This window comes from Mya arenaria, chromosome 5 (genome assembly GCF_026914265.1).
Source record: "Mya arenaria isolate MELC-2E11 chromosome 5, ASM2691426v1".
NCBI classification, from domain to species: domain Eukaryota; kingdom Metazoa; phylum Mollusca; class Bivalvia; order Myida; family Myidae; genus Mya; species Mya arenaria.
The window spans coordinates 79829243-79840757 of record NC_069126.1 but is presented as its reverse complement, the minus strand read 5'-3'; the positions used below and the strand labels follow the sequence as shown (position 1 = coordinate 79840757).

The 11515-nt window shown below is 37.2% G+C and overlaps 1 long non-coding RNA gene across 1 annotated transcript; it reads right to left on the bottom strand.

Annotated features, from left to right (window-relative positions):
* Positions 1 to 1264: 1264 nt before the first annotated feature.
* On the bottom strand, positions 1265 to 9834 carry LOC128236007 (uncharacterized). Its single transcript, XR_008261217.1, has 3 exons — positions 9706 to 9834; positions 3659 to 3732; positions 1265 to 2755 (listed from the first exon to the last, which is right to left on the bottom strand). It is a non-coding gene; the product is annotated as an uncharacterized LOC128236007 (long non-coding RNA).
* Positions 9835 to 11515: the final 1681 nt, after the last annotated feature.

The following is an 11515-nucleotide window of genomic DNA, read 5'->3' as shown; positions in this document are numbered from 1 at the left end:
CACAGCTTCGGAAGTATTCGAGGAGCTCCATGGGCCAACCAACCCCAAACTGTTTGCCACCAAATATGAAGCCGCAACTAGTTTAGGCCCGGTGTATGTATTGAAGAATATGAATACATAATGGGCAAATGTTAAACTGTAAAACTCTTTTTAAGATTTTTTCCATGTGCTTTCTGTCAGTACATGTAGTTGAAAATGCAGTGACTAGTAACTGTATCTATCACTGCTAGATTTTTTGGCAAACATTTTATCATTGGAGTGTTGAATTGTACACTGTCATATGTTTGAAAACTTATATAAAGTAAAAAGTACCAACCCCTTTAAGTAAAAGTATCAGAAGATTTTCAGTGAATGTCATTAAATATATATCAGTGAAAAAATTGCCATGTCATTGAATGTACGCATTTTGTACTTTAATAATTGTGTTTGGGAAATATATCAACAGTCAATTAATAATATTAAACTCACAAAGTATTGGATAATACTTTTGTTGCTCTTCTAACCTGGACCCCTAGGTCCTCAGTGCACTAAGGTTGCCTAGCTAATGCCTTATATGATTTTGTGCAACACCACTCACAATGTGCATTTGTTACAATGACAGAATTCACAAAAGAGATGTATTAAAGTGACTTATCTTTACAAGATATTTTAAACAAAATTGTCGACAGAAATCTTTAAAAAATGGAATTTTTATAAAATACTAGGTTGTACATGAATCTCTTTTGTGAACTCTTTGTGCAGGTTAGCATTGTACAGAGGGTGACTAAAAGGCATAGGGTACATAAACAGCAAGCATAGAAAAGGAAAATAATGTGAATAAACAAAGATGATACATGGTTAGATAGATTAGATAGATTAGATAGATTTATTCGACATAAAAATTGCATATAACATGACAAATACAAATTTAAACATGTATAAACATATATAACATTTATGTCAAGGATAACACAAAAAAGAGGTAAAATAAAACCTTATTTCCATTGTGGTCCTTACAGATAATACAGGGTTGAAATGCTCTGTTATTATGTGGTTAAATGACTGCATTGAAACAAGCACCCATCACAATACCACATGCTGGGAGTTACAAAGTGATCTGACTGCTCTGTGCATCGTCTACACATAGACAACATACGTCAAAAAAAAAAAAAAAAAAAAAAAAATGGAAAAAATGCCTACCCTCCTAATTTTTTGGGACAACGTTTCCTGAACCAGACATATTATTTTTTTTGGCCTTAGACAAGCTTTTTTCAATCAATGTCACTGTGACCTGGACGTTTGACCCGATGACCCCTAAAATGAAAAGGGGTCATCTACAGGTCAGACACAACTCCAAGTCAGGTTTGAGGGCCATGGGTACAGGCATTGTCAAGTTATCACTCGAAACATTTTCACATTCAAGGTCACTGTGAACTTGACCTTTGACCCAATGACTCCTAAAATCAATAAGCGTCATCTCCTTGTCAGGCCCAACTTCCATGTCAAGTTTGATGATCATAGGTTCAGGCATTGTTGAGATATCACAGGGAGAAGATTTGTTATCTTTTTTGCATTAAAGGTTATTGTGACCTTGACCTTGGCTCGATGACCCTCAAAGTCAAGAGGGGTCATCTACTGGTCAGGCCCAACCTTTATGTCAAGTTTGATGACCATTGGACCAGGAATTGTCGAATTTGCTTTCAAGATCACTGTGACCTTGACCTTTGACCCCTAAAATCAATAGGGGTCATCTACTGGTAAGGCCCAACCTCCGAGTCAAGTTTGAGGGCCATGGGTGCAGGCATTGTTGATTTATCACTTGGACAACCTTTTACCATTCAAGGCCACTGTGACCTTGATCTTTGGCTCGATGATCCCCAAAAGCAATAGGGGTCATCTATTGGTGAGGCCCAATTTCCATATCAAGTTTGATGACCATAGGTCTAGGCATTGTTGAGTCATCACTCGGAAAAGCTTTAAAATTAATTTACCATTCAAGGTCACTGTGACCTTGACCTTTGACCCCATGAGCTATAAAATCATCTACTGGTCAGGCCCAACCTTCATGTCAAGTTTGAAGACCATACATCTAGGAATTGTTGAGTTATCACTTGGACAAGCTTTGGTCTACAGACGGTAGACGGTACCGACCAACCGACATGTGCAAAGCAATATACCCCTCTTCTTTGAAGGGGGGCATAATAAAAAATGTCTTATTATGCACAACAGTAATTACATTGACAGAGACATTTTTTTCCTTTGAAGTATTTATAAATTGACTCAGTAGCTGAGTCCTTGGATGACATAACAGTGCAGTATGTTGGTTATAAAATTTGGTTCCTTTTTAAATGATATGCCAGCTTGTATAAAGATGGTCTCTTTTTCCTGTATAGAGTCAACATCAAAGTCCACAGTAAATAGATTCATGTGAGTTGCGAGAAGACAGAATTTTCAAGTTTAAACAATTTACAATGTTGAACTTGAACTGATGTAAATAGTTGCTCAGACCACAGCAAGAGTAAACTGAATCAGAACGAATCCATTGAAGGTGTTGAAACAGTTTCTGTTTGAAGGCTGTTCAACTCAAGCACAATCTTTTGATATGAGATGGTGGCATAAACTGTTTTGTGAATTCTGTCCTTGAAAAGTCTTTGGTAGTCTCAAGTATCACCTTGAAAAACAGTTAAGATGAATTTTGTAGAGATTGGAAAGTCTATTGCTCTTTCGGTAACTTTCATTCTAGGTTCTGAAGTATTTGTGACATGGCGCTGAGTCCCTGAAACGAAAAACAAAAATTATTTAAGAGCAAAAAAAATAATGATAAAAAAAAATTGAGTACATATACAAGATATTTTAAATTTACACCTTTTAACAGTCACAGAATATTTCACAGAGCCACTTGTAAAATATGTTTAATATAGCATCTGTTGTTTTCTCAGTTAGATAAAGGGCACAACTCAAAATCTCTTAAAGCTGGATTTATAGACCTAATAATTAGGACCTATACATCATATACAAATATTATACAATTAACATTAGTGTATTGTCTCTGACATGACAGACGGCTATATTGATACCTTGAATTTGGTTCTTTGACAACAGACTTATCTGCTAGAAATCATTAAAAACCCTTTTTATTTCTTTTGTGTTCTTTAAGGCTGCAGTCTTACAGATTAACAGTTTTGATAACATTTTATCTTTTGTCCAGGAATGAGCCAATTTTGTGTTAACATCTGAAAACCAGCGATACCAGCATGCTGACAAAAGATTTTATCGCAGTTTTTCATATTTCTGTCGCAAATTAATGTTTTTGAAATATGCATAAAACATCAATTTTTGAAAATAAATATGAAAACTTGCAATGTGATTTTTTCAGCAGTCTTATATCACTTGTTGCTATGCATTTTCACATGCAATGTTACATATATACAGTATCCAGTGATGTGGATCATTCCATATATATATGCTGCACCTTTAATATATATTATAATTATAGAATGTGCATCAAACTATATGCATGATAAGCTTAAAAGTTTGTATTAAATTGAGATTTGGTAAAAAAAAAATCTACAAACTGACTGTAAATACATACATAATGCACGATTTCCACTTGTGGTGTATTTAAATTATCTTGCTTATAAATAACACAAGTAAACCGGAAATATGCAAATTTAGTTACCCATCCAGAAACCTGCAGTTCTGTGAAACAATCCGTCCCGCCTAGTTACCAGCATCTTGGATCCATGTCAAGATCTGAAATGAAAAATAAATAATCTATTTATTTATAAACAGGCACTTCCTGAAGCTTAAAGCTGCACTCTCACAGGTATACCATTTTTACAATTTTTTTAAATTTTTGTCTTGGAAAGAGCAAGTTTTTGCATAAATATCTGCAAACCAATGATATAAGTTTGCTGACAAAAATCAGATCGTAGATTTTCATATTTCCGTTCAAAAATTAATGTTTTTTTGGCTTAAACTGTTACTAACGGTTTAAGAAAAATGCATAAAACATCATATTTTTTTTAACTTTAATATACAAATCTGCGATCTGATTTTTTGTCTGCAGTCTTATATCACTGGTTTCCATGGATTCTCGCAAAAATTGGCTCGTTTCAAGACAAAAAATAAAAAAGTTGTCGAAACGTTTAATCTGTGAGAGTGCAGCTTTAAAATATGGTTGACATTTTTCTTTAAATGCAAGGTGGTTTCTGTTTTAATAAAGCCATTGCTTGAGCTCAAATATTCATCAGTCGTGGGGTTCAAGATCTGAACATGTCCCACTTTTGCACCCAGGTTTACCGTACTAATATTATACCGTTCATGAGTGTGTCCCAGTACTAACCCACAAAGGTCAGATTGTTTGCAAATTAAGTTATCAGGAACAGTTTGTAGAGCTGGTTGAACAATTCAACTGCAAGCTTTAAGTTATTTTAAGTTTTAAGGGCCTGTGAGCCTAGTTGATAGAGCACTAACTTGCAAACAGGGAGTCCCCAGTCCAAGTCCCATTACTAGCTGCACTGTTTTCAGAACCGCTAGAAAATTGAAAAAAAAATGTAGTTTGGAACAAACAAGTCTCCCAACTGTGACCAATAGAGCTTATGTTTACCTTCTGGCTGCTCTGGATATTTTAAAAATACTTTTTGACTATCTACAATAATGAGCAATCAGGGATACTTTTTTTATTATTTTGACATTTCTTATGTATCCCTGTAACGCTACAACTCTCTACCATTTAACACTGAGCGAAAGAATAAATAGTTATATTATGCATCGATGTTGATTAATAATGACAAAGTTGTTCAATATATACCCGACAATGATCTAAACTGGATTTAATTTGTCATTAGTCGTTATTTACACATAAATATATTCTTGGTCACGAATACCGTTATACCGTACATGTACACAACCTGTCAGATTTGTCCCAGATTTACAGATATCGGGACACTTGATAAAAAAAATCTGTCGTATTATTTATTAACTATATAGGGATGATAGATAAAGACTGCTATGTAGTTTACGATGTTTATTCGACCCTAGCTAACTACAGACTGCTGATAAGCCCGGCCACTCGCAGGTAGCCGATATCATATTACAACACCTCCCTTTCAAGTTAATAAGTAATTTGATGAATGTATTATTTAGAGGTGTTTACTTCTGAAACAAATATAACATTTTTATATGAAACATATGATATATTTTAACTAACACGATTCGATTAGTCTTTCTGGGTTTCTTGACAATCTTCCTGATCTTGTTACGTAACCATTCTCTGGTTCCACGGTCTCCTCCTCACTTTCCCATGAAGATAAAGAATTTTCACTATCACTCTCATTAATCTGAACCATCTGTTCTCCTTGACCATCCCGCTGACCATTAGGCCGCCTGGGAGTTTCTATAAGATGGCGCCTATTCCGGCGGATAATACCTTCATCCGTCTCAACATTGTATGAACGTGGGAATACAGATTGTGATTTAATTACCCCATACTTGTTTTGATCTTTTACAAGAACTCGGTCGCGATTTTTTAGGCAAGGCAAGTTTTTGCCTTGTGTCTTGTATCGAAATTTCTTTTTTGTTGACCTTTAATTCTGACGGACTGAATCCATTGTGCAATGGCGTTGCACGATATGACAACAGTGCTAAATACGGGTCGTCTGATTTCTTTAGCATCTCTTTAATAGTTCTTACAGACCTTTCCGCAAGACCATTACTTTGAGGCATTTTTGGGCTAGAAGTATGGTGTGCAAATCCATACTCACGTGCAAACTTTTTAAAAGTCGCTGCGTTGTAACACGGCCCGTTGTCACTAAATACTATTTCTGGTATACCGTGTCGCGCGAAAGTGGACTTCATGTGATTTATTACGCACGCTGCTGTAGCATTTGAAAGTTTGGCCAGCTCAATATAACGCGAGAAATAGTCCACTACTAACAAATATGTGTGACCTTTTAGTTCAAATAAGTCTGTTGCTACGCGTTGCCAAGGGCGTTCTGGAAATTTGAACGGCATAAGCGGTTCTGCTCTATCGCAACCGTTTTCAATGCATTTATGGCATGACTTTACAACCTTTTCTAGAGCCGAGCTCAAACCAATCCACCAAACAGATTGTTTTGCCCGCTCCCTACATTTCGAAATTCCCTGATGCGCTTCACCATGAAGTCTATCAATCATTTCTGACTGTAATGTGTTTGGTATTACTAGTCGCGTTCCTTTGAACAATTGACCTCTTTGAACAGTTATCTCACCCCTATAACACCAGTATGGTTTCATGTATTCAGGAAGTGCTGACTTATCTGGCCACCCTTGTTTACAATACAACAAAAGCTGTGTACAGATATTATCCTCTTTGTAAAGGGACTTAATTTGTTCCAGTCGATTAGCGGTCGCTGGGATGTCATTGAAAATCATTTGAACATATGCGTCACTCGCGGACTGCTGACTTTCGGATTCTTTATCAATTAACGTACACAGAGGTGCCCTTGATAGACAGTCGGCTGTAACCAGTTTACATCCGCTTATGTAAACCATGCTAAAATCGTAACGCATAAGGCGCATGCGAAACCTCTGGATTCTAGCAGGTAAATCGGTCAAGTCTTTTGTACTTAATAAAGGAACTAACGGTTTATGATCCGTTTCTAAGACAAACTTGGATCCTATTAAAAAGTTTTGAAACTTTTCGCAAACCCATGTTAATGCAAGGCATTCTTTCTCTATTTGAGCATACCTTTGTTCTGCTTCAGTAAGCGAACGAGAAGCAAACGCTATTGGTTTCCATGTACTTCCCTGCTTTTGCCTAACAACTCCCCCCATGCCAAATGAAGAAGAGTCTGCTGAGACCATTGTTTCCTTATTAGGATCATACTGGGCCAAAACCTTGGGAGAACTTAACTCCTCTTTCAATTTCTGGAAGGACGATTCTTGATCTGGACCCCAGAACCACGAGTTTTTGTCCTTTAAAAGGTCTCGCAACGGTTTAGACATTTGTGCTAAGTTTGGCGTGAACTTTGCTAATTAATTGCACATTCCAAGAAATCTCCGGATATCTGAAATATTCTGCGGGTTTGGCATGTCAATAATTGCTTTCACTTTGGCTGGGTCGGCCCCAATTGTGCCCTGGCCTACAATATGACCTAGAAATGTCAAACTGTGTTTACCAAACTGGCATTTTTCTTTGTTCAGTGTGATGCCAGCCTCAGAAATGAGCCCTAACACGCGAAATAAACTCTGATCATGTTCATCTTTATTCTCACCGAATATGAGGACGTCGTCCATTTTGCAAACTACGCCCGGTACTCCTTCTAACAATGCTGACATTTTTCTCTGAAAGAATTCTGGCATAGCATTTATACCGTATGGCGAGACATTAAAGCAAAACCTACCGAATGGGGTTATGAATGTAGTTAAATGTTGCGATTCGCGTGCTAATCTTACTTGCCAGAAACCTTGGCGTGCATCAATTTCGAAAAGAAACGTCCTCCAGCGAGCTTTGCAAGTGACTCGTCTACGGATGGTAATTGATAACGCTCTTGTTTTACTGACTGATTCAATTTTGACAGATCTACACATATCCTAATTTGACCATTTGGTTTTGGAGCTACTACCATTGGCGAACAGTACTCGGTCGGCTCTGATACTTTTGAAATAACCCCTGATCTCTCCATTTGCTCTAGCTCGGCTTTGACTTTTTTCATTAGAGGCAATGGTACTCGACGCGGTGTAGACAATGAGTACGGCTTTGAGTTTTCACTTAATGTGATTTTGTATTCCCAATCAATTTTACCTAATTTGTCGCTAAAGACAATGGGGAATTTCTCATATACTTGTTCATACGATGCTTTGACAGATGAAATGTATTTAAAATCATTTACCTGAACAATTTGTAAAGCCTCAATAGCAGGTCGGCCAAGGAGAGGAAATTCCAAACTTTTTACAACAAACACTTCTGTAACACACATTTTTGATGAGATTCAATTGTTGTTTGGAATTTACCGAGAACTGTTAATTTAGAATTGCCTGCGCCAAATAATGATCTGTTAGTTTTCTGTATTTTCACTCCAAACATGTGTTTTAACAGTTTCTCTGGGATAACTGTTACGTCTGCCCCGGTGTCGATTTTGAACGTCACGTCCGCTTCATCATTTACGGTTAGTGTCACTTTCCATGGGTCCGTGGTCGTTGATCCCCGTACTGTACCAAGGAAGGACTCGTCTTCGTCGGAATGCTCGGTGTTGCTAGCCTCGTTCACGGCTCCAACGGTTGAGCGGCATATCTTTTGGAAGTGTCCTACTTTTTGACATTTACGGCACTTCGCATCTTTTGCCGGGCACTTGTTTCGAGGGTGCCCCGGCGTGTTGCCACAACGCTGACAATCCCTGCTTGCTGGCGTAGATGGGACCGGTTTTTTCTCTGGCTTCCAGTTCCGGTGCCCCTGAGTCTTGTGTTGCCGTCTTGTCACTGCCTCAACTGTAGATGACGGTTCGCCTCTTAGTACCGCTTGTTGGGCTCGAACCGACTCTCGTTGTATGGCCTCAGTCACCGCCTTTTCTAGCGACAGTGTTGGGTCAAGCTGCAGTCGGACAATTTGTGGTCTCGGATACCGACCACAATCATGTAAGTCTCTAAACTCACAATTTTCTGCCAAATGGTACAGTTCTGTGATGAAGCTGTCCATGCTTTCACCAGCCATTTGTGATCGTTGATTGAATTTGGCTCTTTCGAAAATAACGTTCTTTTTTGGAATGAAATGCTGATTGAGTTTTTCCACTACAGTGTCATATTTCTTGCTGTTTTCATTCGAAAGATTGAACGATGACATAATTTCTTCTGCTTCTGGTCCCATTGAATAAATTAAAGTGTTAACTTGCACTTCTTCGTCTTTTTCTCCTAACTTCGTCTTTTTCTCCTAATCCTGATGCAAGCCTAAATCTCTCAAACCGTTTTAACCACTTTTCCCACTGTTCCTGCTTTTGGAAGTCAAATTTATCCAGATGTTGGAAATTAAAATTTGCCATTTTGTTTATTAACACTAGTGCAAATAGTTCCAATATTATTGTTGAGTTTAATCCCGCGCTGCCACCATGTTGTATTACTTATTAACTATATAGGGATGATAGATAAAGACTGCTATGTAGTTTACGATGTTTATTCGACCCTAGCTAACTACAGACTGCTGATAAGCCCGGCCACTCGCAGGTAGCCGATATCATATTACAACAAAATCGACACATGTATACCTGAACATGTTTTTTGGCATAGTGACATAAATAAATATGTGTTTAAAAGTAGGCAATAATATTTTCATAGAAATTTGAATTTATAAAGGAGATAATTTCAAAATTGTGGCCGGAAGGTTCTCTGCGCAAGGACTGTTTGCTACTTTATGCTGGGATGGTGGACGTCACGAGTCTGCCATAGTAAAACAAAATCGTCAAAAGACTCGTTGACGGCCATTTAGGTGGACTAACATTTTGACCCACCCCACCTCCCGCATCCCCACCCCCAAGCAACTATTAAATTTATAAGCTTCAATGTTGATTTAGAATTTCTGAACACTATTAGAGACATGATAATCTTGTAAATATAAGTCAAAGCAAGTTATAGAAAAATGATAAAAACTTTGACAAATGAAATGACAGATCAGTGTAAATACTGTCATAAAAATTAAAATCAGTCTGTTTTTAGCTTGATTGTTTTACTTAAAACACCGTAAAATTCATATACCATGAGTCTAATGGTTGGATAGTATTTCAGTCTATATTCCAGTGTTTTTATCACAACAAAACTCTTGAAATGCATCGAAATAAGAGCATTTTGTTTTTCAAAACATTTTGACAGTTGGCGCGAGGTTGCGTCCCCTTAAAATTTAGTCAAAACGGCGTCGTAACCATTTGTTAATTTACTCACCGGGTTGCAGATTCCACAGAGTCGTCTTCTGTCTTGAAATTGACAGTTGGTTTTGTTAAAATACGCCATAATAAATGAGAGATCGCTAATATAGAATATTTCTGTTGTTGTGGCGGACATTTTTTAGTGTACGAAGTTCGTACGCCACCCTAAGAGCTTTCGTAGAAATTTTCGTAGATCTACGAAGAAACAGGTGCTTGTTCGTACGAAAATCTTAATAAAACGGCTAAACAGCTAGTCCATCTAAATGGCCGTCAACGAGTCTTTTGACGATTTTTTTAATATGGCAGACTGCAGGGATACATAAGAAATGTCAAAATAATAAAAAAGTATCCCTGATCGCTCATTATTGTAGCTAGCTAAACAGCCTGCGATACATCGTACGAAGTTCGTACGCAAAACAGACTTCGTAAAACTGGCCCTTATTCTAGTATAGCTTGGAGTCCGGATTTATTTCCTAGCAAGTAATTTGATTGGTGCCCAAAAAAGAAAAAGTCCAATGTCATTAAATGTAACGATCAGCTCGCGCAGAAAAAAATCAAGATAAATAAATCATGCATTCTTAAGTAATGTATTTTAAACATATCCTTTATGCTTTAGAATTATAGATTTATTGCATAATTATTAACGTTCTTGTAAGCTATTGAATATTACTGGCGTTTTAAGCATTGAAAAACCGCACTCTTTCTTCTACCGAGACAGAAGGTAAATCGGTTTGTAACTTTTCAGCCGATTGCCCCTACTATGAACGCTGCCCTGAGCGGGCACCGTCCAAAAATCCGCGATCTCGACGGATACGCGTTTACACGCGGAACTCGACGTGATACAGGCCGTCTGAAGAGCGTCTAGTCATAATATGTGTGGAATGGTACGTGTTGTTATGGTGTGAATAAATTATTGCCAGCAATGTCGTATATTTGCAAAGCACGGATAATATCAACAAAATACATTCAAATCAAATAAGTTCTGAAACCACACAATTTGTTTATCTAGCTTTTGAACCTTACAGTAGACATATGTTTTACCACATGCCGTGAAATAACTCGTCGAGTCGACATAATTAACGCTTCCGTACATTCTGGAAAATATTGTTAATGCCTTATTTTTCATGTCGCTTGCCTAATTGTTTTACTAAAACATTCTTTCTCTGAACATATCCCAAGATAAGCTACTGAGCACCAGCACGCTTTTATATTTGTTCATTAAGTGCTATTCAAGCTCTGCAAGTGTAGTAGGACTCTTAACATAAAATACTCATTATTATGTTAAACTAGAAATATTCCTGAATCGAGACTATCATCTACTGTGCAACAATGTGTTCGTGCCTGAAAATTGACGTTAGTACGTTATTCGTATAAAGGTTATACGACGTCACAGAATGACAGTTTTACTTTTATAATCCAATAACCCATACTGAAGAGTAAATTGCTGTGATATAGGAAATTCCATGCTGGGTGCCTTTAAGATCTATCATCTTTACATAATTTTATGGTCATATTGTATGGTCACCGAAATTTTACTTTGTGCCAACATACAGAAACAGTTGAAAATTTCTTTGATTTGAAAATATACATAATGCCAAATAAATGTTTTAAATTTATATTATTTAAGCCAGATACAGTTAGTT